The sequence below is a fragment of the Lactuca saligna genome, chromosome 2 (assembly GCF_052625555.1).
Source record: "Lactuca saligna cultivar CGN05327 chromosome 2, ASM5262555v1, whole genome shotgun sequence".
NCBI classification, from domain to species: Eukaryota; Viridiplantae; Streptophyta; class Magnoliopsida; order Asterales; family Asteraceae; genus Lactuca; species Lactuca saligna.
Window position 1 is genome coordinate 164,843,490 of NC_136418.1, and position 16,373 is coordinate 164,859,862.

A 16,373-nucleotide genomic window follows, 5' to 3' on the forward strand; every position below is an offset into this window, starting at 1 on the left:
AAATATTCTACAACTGGATTACGGCATCCCTCTTCTAGGTTGTAGAGTATTTTGTTGGATCCTAGCCTCGATGTTTCATTTGGGTGTCACATCGAGGATTCTAATCACCTTAACTTGAATTTTCTCCCGTTTTGTAGATGTCAAAGTATGACAACTATGGTCTTCCCAAATCCCATGGAACAAGCTTTCTAAATGAAGATGATGTTCCACGATATGATCGAGAAACAAGAGATCATGCTTCACTTCCTCCACCTCCTCCAATTATTCCCCTAACCCACAAGTTCGAAGGCTTGAAAAGTTCAAGCTCACTCAAGCCCTTTTGGCAAGTAAACATGGAAAACATGTGTGTGTACACGTCTTAGAGATAAAGTCACACATTGATAGGTTAAGGATGTTGGGTGTCGAGATTTCAGGTAAGTTGGCTATTGACTGGGTTCTTCAGTCGCTTCCTGAATCATATAGTGAGTTCGTTAGAGAGTACTATATGACGGATCATGACGTGACCCTCATTGATTTGACCTATATGCTTATAGCTGCTGAATTAGCAATGATTTGGCGAGCTGGTCGAGCAAATTTGTCTTGTAAATCAAACTCCCAAACTTCAGTGGATATTGAAAGTGGTGACATTAGAGATCCATAAAAGGTAAATTCTGATATAGTTCCTTGTGCCATTCCAAAAGAGTCCACTTGCTTTTATTGCCAAGAGAAGGGGCATTGGAGACGAAGCTGCCCTATTTACCTAAGAGATCTAAGAGATGGGAGAGTCAAAACATATGGCTCTACTTTAGGTAAAATCCATTAACTAACTCTTTTAAGTTCCTATTCTAGATTCTTGATATATGATGTGATAAGATTACATTTTGATGTTTTGTAGGATCGAAGAAACGAAAGGAAGCTTAAGGGAAGAAGTGAGCTGAATCTAATCGTGAAGAAATGGATTTCGATCGCATTGCTTGAAGAATAGATTCTTAAGCTACTACTTGGAGTTAGAATAGATTGCTTAGGAATATTTAACAACATAGTTTTTCAGTTGAATTGCATTGTAAGGACTAATATTTCCGCAATAAAATAAATTTTGATTTTATATTATTTATTTATCCTTGCAATGGCGTGTATGAAAATTTGATGTTTGTAAGTTTATATTATTATCAATAATGGATTTGACTCTTAATTATGTTATTTGTGGAAAGGTCAATAATTTACCAAATAGGGAAAGTTTCTCATCGCCCAACTTTCAATTGGACAGAAACTTGGAATCATACAACTTGGTTGCATGATGAATGAGAAATTTCATATTTGGAAATTAGACTAATTCGTTGACAAAGTGTCATGTGAAGGACTAGGAGATCGAGTACACAAGGTTGTGTGTTGATCAAGTCCACCACAAGAGTAACAAAGATATTCAGCATGATTTACTAAGGTTAAGTAAATATGATTATACTTATGAGATTAAGTGTAATTCTCACTTGATTGAAAGAGTTTCAATAAATAGCATAACGAATAAAGAAGAATCAAGTAGGCAGAAAGATAAAAGTTTCTCTATTCTAAGAAGAAGGGAGAGTTCCTTTATTATGTTTTATGATAGGTCTTAATGATTAAGAACCATATCTCAATTGATCCTCTAAGTGAGTGTAACACCCTGTTTTGGATTATTTTGTGATTTAAGGCCTGTGGGCCTTAATTAGAGTATGAGAAGGTTTTGAGGCATTAAAAGAGAAAGGTTATTCCCTTTTTGGGATGTGGGTGAGGTAGGTTGTGTGATAAAAGAGTCGGTTTGTGCTTTAGAACCCGAATGTATTGTTAAGGCGTTGGTTCGGGCTTTTCATGAATTTTGGATCTGAGTTCGAGTGGGATTCAAGAGGAATAAAGTTGATAGAAGTGTAGGGCTTCTCGTTATCTTTCCGTGGATATAAGGATCGTCGGAAACAGACTTATAACGAAGAAGTTATGGCCTTCAGAAGTTTTATGGTTTCAGGCTTAGCCGAGTATGTTGGGCATAATTCAGAGTACGCTGGGCGTACCATATGAACGTTGGGCGTACGCCAATCAGACCTGAACGCTATTTTAGGGTCTTGGACCCTATTTAAGGTCCTTAACTCATAACCTAACCCTAATACCTTCAGCCTCCATCCCTCTAAACCCTAGAAATCGACCCTAAGCCTCCATTTGAGTGATTCTTGAGCATTTTGGTGATTTAGTGAGTTTTTGGTGCATATTGTGGAAGAAGGAGTTGCTTGAGGAAGCATTGCTTGGCTTGGAGCTTGTGGATCCAAGCCCTAATCATGTTGATCTAGCTCCAGAAAGCATAAAGTTTAAATCTTGGTGGTTTTCTCATATGGATCTAATGGGGTGATGACTTGTTGTGTTTGGCTTTTGAAGAAGAAGGAGCTTTGAAAGAGAATGGCTTGAGCACCTAGCTTTTGGATCTATGTTCTTCTCTTGTTGGTGCATCCTCCAGAGGCATCAAGTTTTGAACTTGCTTATTATTGTGCTAGTTTTTGTTTTGGGTCCATTTTAGGGTTTTTGGTCCCAAGCTTGAAGCTTTTATGAGTTGTTAAGCTCCACATCCTAATATATGTCCCTTTAAGTGTTTTTAGTGGAAAGGATTCATAAAAATGAGTCCTTGGAGGTTGGAATCAAACCATGCATGAGATATGAGAATTTTTTAGTAGTAAATAGTGAGAGTTTTTGTGTTGGGACTTGATCAACCATGCAAAGGCTTAAAGTCACGAGCTTTATTGAGTATGAGCCTTTATGGAATCCATATATAAGAGCATAGCTATGGTCTTAACTGATTAAGACCAAAAGAGTTCAAAAAGTAAATTTGGGCGTACACTGAGCGTAAATCTAGTACGCCCCACATACTAGTTTGGTGTCCCCGATCAGGATTCGTGTGTGATGGGGTACGTTGAGCGTACCAAGGGAGGTACGCCCCATGTAACCCCACTGTGGACTTTTTGGGCTAAGTCTTATATTGGGCCTTAAGTGTTGGGCCTGGAGTTTGGGCTTGTTGTGCTAGAGATTTGGACCAGAGGAATATGTATATGTGCCTTGGGGCCTTGAATTGGGCTTGCCTCTTGGACTTGAGAGTTGGGCCTCGGTAGAGTCCATTTATTATTGGGCCTTGATGGGTCCAATAGGTTTTGTGGTTATTTATGGACTAGTTAGTGGACTACCTTTAGACCTAGAGAATGAGGGTTGGGACTTAGATCCTAATTTAAGATCATTGTAGATATGGCTCAAAGGTAGAGGCTGGGGCGCAACGGCGACATTTGTAGGATCTGTTCATCATTCGAGGTGAGTCTTCTCACTATACGTTACCTAGAGTGGTATTTATGTGTTGACCAGAGGGTCTTATGTGCTATGTATGAGATTATGTGTTATGTGATGTATATATGTTATATGATTGTACAGATCGGACCGGGGGGTCCAACGACACAGACCGGACCAGAGGGTCCAACGATACAGACAGGGCCGAAGGGCCAACGAGCTACGACCGGACCAAAGGGTCCAACGAGCTACAGGACTGGAAGGTCCTGCTGAGACACATCGATCGGAGGGTCGTACTGTAGCCTCGAGTGGCGTATGTGTTGTGTGCGGTATTCTGGGGAACTCACTAAACTTCGTGCTTACCGTGTTATGTGTTATGTGTTTCAGGTTTCTCTCAGGATCACGGGAAGGCACCGGCTTGACTGTACACAACAGTGAAAGAGTTATGTTTCGAGGATCCTGGATTTGTAATCAAACAAACATAGAGTTGCGTTTGTAAATAAAATAAACGAGGTTTTTTTTATAAATGTGCTATGAGAATTATATGATTTTAAATGAAAATTTTGTTTTGAAAATTTACGTTGTTAGAGTGAGTCTTAGTACAATTGTATGTCTAAGAAGAGAAATAAAAAATTGAAGAAATGGTTAAATCAAGAAGTCAATCATACTTCGTTCTAAAAACAAGTCTCATAGTTAAGATTGTGAATTGAGTGACAAGTCTCAAGAAGGTTTATAACATTCATCAAATGTGGAATTTGGAAAAAAAATTATTCTTGCACATTTGAAATTGGAAAGTTGTGATGTCTTGGATAAGACAAAGACCAATTAGGACCAATTTTGTGAAGTGTTTTGTCTTGATAAAAGCTACACTAACTCTTGAATATTTGTTTGTCAAGAAATATTTATTGACAAGAGAATCTTATATGTCAAGGAGTTAGTGGGAGTCTCAATGGTCTTCAAAGGTTTCAAAAATAAATCAAGAATAAACCTTATCAATCATCACTAGCACACGACTTGAGGTTTATGTCCTATCGTGTTGACATTATTTTGTTTCTGTGCCATTCCAATTGAGTTGATTATGCATGTGAGTTCTATGAGTTATCATTTGAACGCATAAAAGGCAAGCACCTTGATCAATGAAAAGTACGTTGATATGAAAGGGTGAGCTGCTTAACTACTTGGAAGACATGGTGGGCACTCGAGTTACCATAAGGCAAGAAATCAAGATTGAGAAAGTTTAGTCCATATGAGTTTGGATTTGTCGCAAACTTTGGTTTTGACGAATTCACATGGATAGAAACACATGCATCATAAAATCTAAATGTCATAAGATTCCCTCCTTCATGAAAATGTCTGTGAGGAAATGCTTTCACTAAGAGAGATTTTAAGAAGATAGTGATTGTGAAAATTGTATTCTCGAATTCGATTATGGTAATGGTATCCCTTTCCATAATTCGAATTGTGAGATTTGGCAATTAGTCTGAATTGTTTAGACACACATATGAGCTATCTAAGGCAAAGGTGTATAAGTTTAAGAAGCTTAGATAAAGTATTATCAAAGAATTAGGTATTAGAAATATGAACTTCAGAAATTCAATAAGTATTGTTTTCTGGAAGTTCAGTTGTTTTTTAAAACATGTCAAAGCTAGTGGGAGCATAAGTGTTATGCTTATATGATAATAATCATCATGATAGTGGGAGCATAAATGTTGTGCTTGTATGATTATTAAGGCAAGTATTGCAAGTTAGCAATATTAATTATAGAAAACAAGAGTTATACTTTGCAAAGTCGTAAGGGTTGAAAAGTTGTTTTGCTATAATTAAGGGAGAGAATATTGTACTTCATTTCAATATCTAAAGCTTAGATTGAGAAATTTTAATAAATTTAGTCAAAGGATACATAGTGTATTCCTAAATTTCGATTATGATTACGGTATCCCTCTTCATAGTTCGAATTGTAAGAGTGAGACACATAAAATATTATGGCAGAAGATTGATAAAGTATCATATCTTTATGTAAGACATTATTCATCGTGTCCTATACGCTTAGGGTATAGGACTGATTGTCAGTGCTATTATATTTGACCATTCTAAAATTTTCCAAATGTCTAGCGCATTTAGAGGGAAAAATGACTAGAATCGGTTTTGACTAAAATAATTAAACAACTATCAAAGGATGATCCAAAGCTCGCTGAGGATTGGTCGCTTGTGAGTAGTTGGAAGTATGGTATTGGATGACATTATTATGAATAGATAAGATTCTATTAAGAATGAATTGAAAAATATGGAAATGTTTCCATATTGGGAGTTGGATATTGAGAATCTATGTCTAGATTAGAAACTTTTACGCAAGAAGGATGTTCAAAGGAATGTACTTTGAGTGAGAGACATCATATCTATAGAATTGTTTCTGATAGAGATTGGCCAAGTCTGATGATTTTGAGCTATGACTTTACAAAAAAATCATTGCATAAAATGTTAGAATCTAGCATAAGTAATAAGAATTTGATATTCTTATACTTATGATAAGGATTGTGAATTATGAAATGAGTATGATTGGAAATGTGTTCATTCGATCTATTTCACAAAGTAAGGACCATAGGTAAACATTGTGTGCATGCTGAGAGCATAGGACAAATGTAGTAATAATTCAAGTAAGAAGTTGATTACCCGAAACAACAAATAATGAGTAATCAATATGGTGATTAAATAAAATGTTTTATTTATACCCAGAGTTTGGGGTCATATGGGATTAGTATTATTCTTGTGTTTCACTTTGCATGTTTTGACTTCCTGAATAATTAAATTGGTTCAGAACAATCAAAATTATTCAAACAGACCACAGTCGTTCATATGTTAGAAGTAGGTATGAATGAAGACTGTCGTGAATTGGTGTGTGGATTGTCTAAAGTGTATTAGACATAAGTAAATGCTTGCTGCGACGTTCATGAGTGCTTATGAATATGATTTGAGCATTGGATTAAACCTACGCTCACTTGGATCACTTCATGGATTTTATCACGAGTGATTGGTGAGGCGATAATATCTTATATTCTTGAAACCGAGATGTGTGAGTTGTATCTTGCGAGTCGGTTACACATTGATAATATGTAAACGCACCAGTAACTTGGTGTCATAAAACATATTGTTGTGTGTGATTCGGTAAGTGAGTGCAAGCAAGCATTGAATCAAAGTTTATCCGTTCCTTTTATCCAAAGTGGGATGAAAGCGATATCTGTGGGCCCCTCGATGATTTAGTGATGACACATAAGCGCTTGGGCAAGCCAAGACTAATTTGATGTGCTCAATTGTAGTCTGTTGTCAGTCGTCATAAATCAGAAATTGGGAAAACAGTATAGAGAGAATAATTTCAATCTATGTCTCACATCTATGCGATATCTAGAATGGAGGAATATATGATCCCTTATCTAAAGGAGACGCTTCTGATAAGATCAGAGTTGATAATGGCTTTTGAAAGCTACGATTGCAGATCAGGATCTGAAGTCATACGTAGAATAGTTATAGACTTATCCAAGTGGGAGACTGTTGGATTAGTGTCTAAGTCCATAACTATTTTGGTATGTACTTGACCCGATTATACATGGTCCTTTTGGGTTGCCTTCACAAAAGCAACTTGATAGGATGAAATATGGAGAGAGGGGATTAATTATGATTTATTAATATATTATGAGAATAATATATTAAAGGAGAAATCATATTGTTTAATTAATATTAGTCAAGAATTAATAAGAATTAATTTTGTGGCTAAAAGATATTAATTAAATAAAGGGGACTAGAACTGTCAATTGTGTGATAGTTAAATATTGGGCTAATGGACTCCATAAAGGATGGAGTGGACGAATTCTATGGGGAAACCCATTAGAAATCGTCCAAGGCCTCTAAGGAGGGAGTCCATGGGTTGCTTAGGGCCTAAGCAGTCAAATTAGGGTTTCCTTGTTAGATAACCCTAATAGCCTCACCATTTAAGGATCCCTGGGGCACCAAAAGAGTGGCCAACTGATTCCTTAGGGTTTCTACATGTTTTTTGGGTGCCTTTTCTCTTATCATTCTTCATCCTCTTGCTCTTTGTGTTTGTGAGCCATTAGAGGTGTGACACTTGTGACTCTAAGCTTTCTAAAGCCATTACAAATGAGGATTTGAGATTGTTATTGCCACATAACAATCAAGGTAAGATCTAAACCCCAATCTTATATTAATATGATTTATTGTATGATAGATCTAGGGTTTAAAGTCTTGGATGAATTGCATGTACAATAGAGAAATCTAGATCCAAGCATTAGGGTTTGCATGAGCACATAGGATGCTCTTATGGCTAAAACCCATCAAGAAGAACGCTCAAAAAGTTCAGAAGAACTTTTTTTCTTGAAAGACAAACACATGTGCTCCACTGCTGCACTGAACTCCCTTATAGGGTTGACTGAAGCTTGTAAAGCAAACACCACTTATGATCTGAAATGCTTTACTGATATGATCAAGTGTTATATTGTGGTCAGGAACATCCTTCTTAATTCGATGCCAAGATTTTTCAAGGTGCAGAAGAAACAACAATGAAGAATCTCCTTCGAAATTTTACACAAAGGGGGAGATTGTTGGGTTTAAATGTATTGTGTCAAATATATGTACTTGTATAGGTTTATTTATTCTGAGATGGGCCTATCCATTCTCGAGTCTTATGCTTTGTAGTTTAGCCTATATATAGTGAATGCATGTATCCTTAGGTGTTGTTTGGTTCGTGAAATGTTGCTGAAGGAATTGGAATTGGAATTGGAAAATGAATCTGTCAGGAATTTGAATGCAATTCCATCTGTTGTTTGGTTGGTAGGAAATGGAATTGGAGTTAATTTCAGATCATGTTTGGTTTGCAGGAAATGAAATTGGAATTCATGAAAAATAACCGAACTGCCCTTTTGTCTATTTTACTTAATCATATGAATTTATCATGTTCATACAAAATCATATCGTATTGAAGGTGTAATGTAATTTCCAGTAAGTATATCTAAGACCACACAATCAATTTTTAAAGATATTGTTGTTTCTAAACAAGAAAGCAAAAAAAAAAAAACATTGATTTCCAGCAAGAACAGGAAGAATTTGTTGTTCTTAACTAGAAAAAAACATTATGTAAACAACACAATCAACTCATTTTATAAACGATTTTCATAGTGTATTCGATTACCAGAAATTTATAAACATGAACACTGATTTTGATTTCAACAACAAATTGTAAATAGGAAAATAGAGACAGCAACAACAATTTTAACAATATTTGATTAACATAAATTGATTTGCTTACCAATAAATCAATTTTCAGGAGACAAGGTTGAGAAAATACAAGAGAAGTCGAGTTTAACAAACCCCTCGTTTTTCACAATGAAATATACGAGAGTGGGAGATAACGACATCGATTCACTAACCTGGTGGAAGATTGGAGAAGACAACGACCTCAAAAGACGATGTGGTTTGGAGAAGAAGATTAGAATGGTTTGGTGAGTATAATGGTAAATTTTAACTTTCCATATTAACAAGGAATTGATTCCATCCTGTTGGTGAAGGAAAGCATTTTCCCTCTATTGAAGGAATGTTTTCTCATTTAGAAATCCCTTTCCTTTTCTAAAAGTTAAACCAAACGCAGGAATTCGAGGGAATTGAAATCCTTTTTCCCTCGAATTCCATTCCAATTCCGCCAACCAAACATGTCCTTAGGGTTTAACGTCTTGATCATTGAGAATACTTTGTAACCGTAATTGTCGTTCACACTCTTACATCGAAGTTCTTAAGAACTCTTCAAGAGTGTTTTAACCTAAGCATTAGGCACCTTTTGATCTTCATTGTTTTTGTCGTTTATTCATATTATTCATTATAGAATCTATCAATATTTTTTTTTTTATTTCTACAGAGACCCTCAACGTTCTACTAGTCATACATGACCTCACACTTTTATGTAAATAAGATTCGTTATTTGAACTTCCTTACCAATTACCAACAATAAAAGAAAAGACCAAATACCTTCCAACTAATTATTAATATTAATTAGTTTCAAAACAAATAAATCAATTTCGTTGAACGATAAAAAAACAGACAAGATGACACCCCACACACAAAATATAATCAACTATAATGATTAGATACTACGTTTTGTGATTACTCTTTAAATATTGTTTATTATTAATTGAAATGGTTGGTAATTGATATGATTGTGAGTTTTATTATGATTTTATGTCTGTTAGTATTTATTATTGAAACATCTGTATTATTAAAAAATATATATAAACCTTATTGGAATGAAAAAAAAAATACTAGTATTAATTAAAAATGACGTTTTAGAGTTTCAACCCATTATTTCACATCTTGCCATTTCATACGCCAAAAAGTTGAAAATTAGATAACCTTTTCCCACACCCGCCATTTCACACTAAAAAAAATATATAATTATGGAAAAAATAACATCTAGAAAACCCTAGCTACCACCATGGTGCACCACACTACAAGCTTTTCTACAACCGCCTTCCTCGTCGTCGGACGTATAACATTTTTGTAAGTTAATCGGTTTTGTTCCTCTCGCCTACATTTAACTTCCATTATTGTACTGGTTTACACAGTTGATACTAGAACAACTATGTTGAACCTTGATCTTGAATTCTACTATAGTTTTAGAGGAAAATCAACTACAATTTCAAGATAAAAGGCACAGCATACATTTCAAAAACACAACGTAATAAATAATTGATGAAAACATTTACAATATGTTTGGGGGAAAGTTATGTGGATATATGTGAAAATGTTGCTAATTTGAGGAAAATGTTTGCAGATCGGGTTTTCTCCTATATTTGCTCATTTTCTTTGTTGATAATTATAAACCCATGTTGATGAACATTGAGACAAACTTGTCAAAATGAAACAAGATTGATCTGTGACAATTTAGTAAAACTCGAGCGGAAATGGACATTTACATGGTGCGTTTTGAATCTTGACAAAAAAGGTATTGAAGTTTGTGGCAAATGCATATACCAGTTAAAGATGCCATGTGAATTTGTGGCAACACATATACTAGTAGTCTAGTATTGAAGTTTGATTGATGCTACATTAGCAATCCTTAACAAGTAGGTCAAGTTAGATCATGTGTTAATAGATGTTGATATATAGGAGTACAGTTAAATTAGTCTGATAGCTTCTTTATGTAATTTAAATGTAAAAAATAGCAATGTACAATTGTATGTAATTTTAATACAAAATTATCAAAAGTCAAATAAAAAGAACATGGTCAAATATCCAATGTTTTAAAACCCGGTTTTTTAGTTGACCCGGTGTGATGACCGGTTCACGGGTCAACCGGTTGAACCGCCGGGTCAACCCGGTTTATGGTCTTTTTCTATTTTTATATATTTTTACTTTCATGCATAATGCATAAACATATAAAACCAATAATTTGATGTCCACAAAGTTTAAACATTGAAAAACATTGAAGAAACCGCAAACGGCTCGTTGTTTTGGCGTTCGCTACTTGTATCCAACCATCCAAACTCTATTAAAACGGATCAAACCGGTTTAACCGGTTCAACATAAGCGGTCGAACCGCAGTTTAGAGGAAATCCGGCCAGTTCGATCCGGTTCATATTTTTACAAAAAACCGGTCTAATTTGACCTGCCTTTTTCCCCGGGTCACGGTCCAACCGGTTGAACCGTCCGGGTCGACCCGGGTTTTAAAACATGGCAAATATCTTGAAACCGTATTTTTATTGTTAGTTTGTATGCAAAAAAATCTTGTTACATGTAATATGTATAAGAACTGGAACTGGCCTTGACATGTGTAAAATGACATAGTTTTTTAAATATTATACGTCCCGACTGCTTACAAAAGAACGGTATTTTACAAACCTAATATAACCCAGTTTTTTGAATCTGAAACGGGATCTATTTGAATTATATGACCCGGTTTTGTGTCATAAAACCGCAACCTAATCCCCTGGTGTGGTCTGCTTTTGTATTTTCAATTCTCTTTATAGGTTCCTTTTTTTTTTTTTTTTTTAAACCGCGTTATTTTTAGATTGATAGGACCCGGTTTTGAAACCAGTTTTTATTGTTCAAAACCGAGTTTTTTAATTGATTTAACCGTGTCTATAAGCGTTTTTGTAGTAGTGAAACTTTGGTGATCCCATGTCTAGATATCAAGTTTTTTGATCGGACCAAGACTATGAAATTTACCAAAGCACCAGACCATTTCTATAATTTACTCTTTATTTGTTAATTTTTTGTATAAGAAAAACAAAACGACCGTTGAACTTGATATCCATTCCTAATATAATATAATATAGTCGATTTTAATACATCTGTAGAGTTGACGTTAAAATTAGAGAACTTTTGAAGATATAACTAAATATCCAACACAAACGTGTAGTTATCATAACAAGAACTTTCTAATTGTCACATAAGATCATCATCTTTAAATGTGTTATGTTTAATGTAAAGAAAGTTGTGAACAATGTAGGACTCGGAAAGTCTAAGTCCTAACTCGATTTTGGGTCTTTGGATTTGTTTTTTGTGATTTATATAATTAACTAATACCCAACAGATTGAAACCTTAAAACGCGATTGTGTGTTTTCGATTTTATTTTAATAAAACCTAACTATGTTTTTTGATTTTAAACCAATGTTATACGCTTGTGGGCTACAATGTAAGCTTCTAATTCCAAAGCAATCTTATTAATAACGTTGTTGCACAGAAACTAAATGTTATTTAACTCATATTATGAAGATCATTGACACTCTTATCATCTTATGTTACTGAAATCAGTTCTATTAAGAAGAAAATCTACATGGGAAACTATTTTTATAATATAATTAAGATACCATATGATGATGATCATACCATACATGAAGTTAGAAGAACTGCTGTAACTTGTGATTTTATGTCCAAGAAGTTGATGAAACAATGCTAATTTGCCTAGAAATTTTTATCATCAAATTACCATTGTTTTGTGAGCTAAGTAAAGGATGGTCATAGATTTGCTTCTACTTGACCGGTTTCCCTGGAATAAGCAACAGACTTGACCGGCAAAGCGGACAAGTGAACTGATCCTGGTGGAGCCAGCTCTTTATGCAGCACGTGTGGAACACATGACGACATCTACTGAGTTGACTCACGATATCTTCATCCTGCAACTCAGCCAGGCAAATGGAACAGCTTTCGTCTACCGATCTCATGGTGGACCAGGCATTATCACCACCATTGTTATTTAAAAGGTCGTTGAACTGAAGATCCGAATGGTGGAAGGTATTAGGAAAGACGCGGTGATGAAGATGGTCATGATGGCATGTGTAAAAGAAGGTGCAAATGGTGGATAGAATGTCGAAAAGTGCATGTTTGATTTGAAGAAATGGTAACCAGATGCAAGTAATGAATATAAGTGTGGGTATGGAGGAACCATAGCCTTCATATACAACACAAATCATCCTTTCGATTGTTTGATTTTCTTCACTCTAATTAAGTTTCATAAGCTTGCAATTAGGAGGTATGAAGAGCCCTTTAAATAGTCAAGACTCACATCAACGTATTATTTATGTTATTGTCTTCATTAATAAATGCCTCCCTTAATTAAGATAATCAGACTCGTAGCAAGTTGAAGAAAAAAATAGACTCGTAGCAAGCAATGCATGAATAGAAGTGTGATATAGAGCATTATATATATACTAATGCATGGGAGACAGTTAAGAGCTCAATGACAAACATTAATTAATGCTTTCTGCCAGTGCCGACCCGCCACCCAAATCTTTCTCTTGATTTGTACTCTTTCTATAAATAAAATATAATAATAGTAATTATTTAGCTAGAATACTGGCTAGGGATAACCAATACCATGAGATGGTATTCATTGTTGCTTCTCTACTTTTTTCGAAGAGACAAAACAACGTACGCACAAACAAATAATTATTTTATAAGAAAGTTTTATATCACACGCTAGTTGTTATATGATAGTTAGGGTTTAGATCAACTCCATCTTATGTCTAGATTATATTTAAGAAAAATATTATATTTTTATGGTGATTTAACTGGTTTATATTTGATTATTTATCTTTTGGTTTTTGTTTATTTGAACATTTAACTCGTTTTAAATTTTATAAATTCGCTTAATTTTTTTAATTTTTGCTAAAATAGTCACTAGGACGGGCAATAATAGGTTATATATTGCTATTTTAGGTCTTTAAATATTTTTAAGCTCTAATTATTAACTAAACTTTTGAAATTATGTTCATTTAGTTTTATATTTTTTACCCACTATTCATTTTTATAACTTTAATTTTTTTTTTTTTACTTTCTTTTTTACATGTTATATTTCATAATTTGTATTTATATATCTTCAATTTTATTTCATGTTTGCATTTTTTTCAAAATTTGTGTTTACAACTTAATATCTTTTTATTTTACTTGCATGTTGTTTTTTTTTTCAAAATTCATTTTTACAATTTGTTTTTGAATTTTTTTCATACTTTCTTTTTAGAGCTTCATATATTTGTTTTGCAAATTAACTGTCAATAACGAACTATATAATTATTATCTCAATTGATAATCTTATAGTTATTTGTTTTTCGTGTATCCAGTAACATTGCATAATTAGAAAACTTCTTGTATAAAAACTTTACATATTACAATAGTAATAACATCCCATATATACGTTTCTTAAAAAAAAAACATCAATTTTTCTTGTTTTTGTTGTTGGTTTTTCTCTATTATTAAAATATTTGTTTTGTTCGATAATTTGCATTATGGATCTAATACATGCTTTTCTTCAGCCAATTAGTATCTAACTTAATAACAAAAACTATGTATACTGTAAGTTGTGTAATTTTAATTATTTTTATGTAAGAAACAATATAGGGTATAATTTTTGGTATAATAGGTAAACCATTAGAATTGAGATGAAAAAGTTGTTATTTATACAACATTATTGGATACGTGACAAACACATAGATCTAGAATTTCTACTTGAATTAATAATTTTATAATTCAATTAATTTACATCTATTTGGCAAAGCAAATATACAAAGTTCTAAAAACATTTTATTGAAAAGCATATAAAAAATGAAGTTGTAAAATAGATATTGAAAAAAAAACATGGAAACGAAGTAAAAAAATTAAGTTGTAAAAATAAATTGTGAAAAAACATGAAAATATACTAAAAATGAAGTTACAAAAAACATATAGAAACGAAAGTAAAAAAATAAGGTTATAAAAACGAATCGTTAAAAGAATGTAAAAAACGCAACAAAAGTGAAATTATAAAAACAAAATTTTGAATATATATATATATATATATATATATATATATATATATATATATATATATATATATATATATAATAACCTGTTATTATTGGTAATAGTGACCATTTTAGCAGAAAAAATTAAAAGTTAACTGACTTTTTAAAATTTAAAACGAGTTAAGTGATCAATTGAAGATAAAACCAAAAGTTAAATGATCTAATATAAACTAAAACTCGATTTAAATACAATATTGTATTTTCATAAATACTAATATTTGTACTTTACTTATGTTGGCATTGTTCTTTACTTATGATTATATTGTATATTGTATTGTGTTGAAATGGTATCAAATTTTTGTGTTGTATTGCCATAAATTTTGTTAGAAACTGCAGTTTCATCTTCAGTGATACAATAGAGACCTGAAAAGGAATAGAAATATGTAAATACGTTTTATAATCGAATAATATTAAAAGTAACCATTTGTGTTGTGGTGACTTGGTAAGACATGTAGAAGATATGGTGGATAATGTGACATTCCCAAAATCACAGCCAGAAAAGACAAGTTTCATTTATGTTTTTAAAATAAATTCATAGTAAATTCATTTATTTAAAAGAGTTGCAGACTTTATCCCTAAAACAATACATGATAAAATAAGGTTTATCAAAGTATTTCTTAGAGAAATGCATTTTCATTATGTATCAAAACTCGGGATCTCATGTTCCGATACAGACACAAAAGCATAAATAATAAAACATAGACCTTACACAGTAACTTGAAGGTTACGATTGAAAGTACAACATAGTACGATAAGCAGATGCAAGATTGGGCATCTTCTGCGGTCAAGAAAGCCATAGAGTTAAATACTCTTTCGAGGAAACATAGAAGTTACGGTTATTACCTAGGATGAAGAAATAACGTGTGGAATCATTATGCAAGTCCTATTTCGTTGATGATTCCGGGACATTATCATCCTAAGGGGGAGATAATTGTAACACCCGTAGATTAGAGCTAGTCAAATTAGAGACGATAAGCATCAAAAATAACTTTTTGATGGAATATTATTTAGAATGATTAATCTTAACCAAGTTGTAGTATATGTCACAAGGTTTTCGTGCATATAAAGAACGCCAAATCCGAGTTATAATAAAGAAGTTATGACCTGTCGAAGTTTCGCGACAGAACCGGCATGACCCAGCGCGACGTAAATAGTGAATTTATGTTAGAGAGATATTTTTCCAAAACAATCTAAATGAGAATTGAAGATCTCATTGATAGTAGTGCAACGACGGAAAGACGGACGAAAACTGAGTTCAGATGAAGGAGTTATGAATTTCGAACGGAGTTTTCCTGTCCCGGCCTACTAAAAATTATATATAAGTAATATAATTATAATATATTAAAAATAAAGTCAAAATTATCCAATGGAGTCTAAACGAGAGTTTTAGAGCATAATCTCATCTTCGCATCGATATAAAGAACGTCGAAAACGGAGTTCGTATGCAAAAGTTATGAATTTCTGAAGTTCGGGGTACGAACCCCAAAGCTGTGTCAGAGACCACGACGTGGCAAGCAGTGCCACGACGTGGCAAGTCTCCTGACACCTCCGGGAGTCCCCCAGATGCAACTTGCAATGACGACCAAGCCCACGACGTGGAAAAAGGGTGCCACGACGTGGCAAGGGCCAAATTTACCTTATAACTAGGTTTGAAGGGCCAACCGAGTTTGGTTGCTCATTCTCTCATCTCTGTCCCATATTACATCATTTTACGTGCAATTTTAACCCCCCGAAGCCCCGGTATCACCCCGAGACCCGAAGCAAGT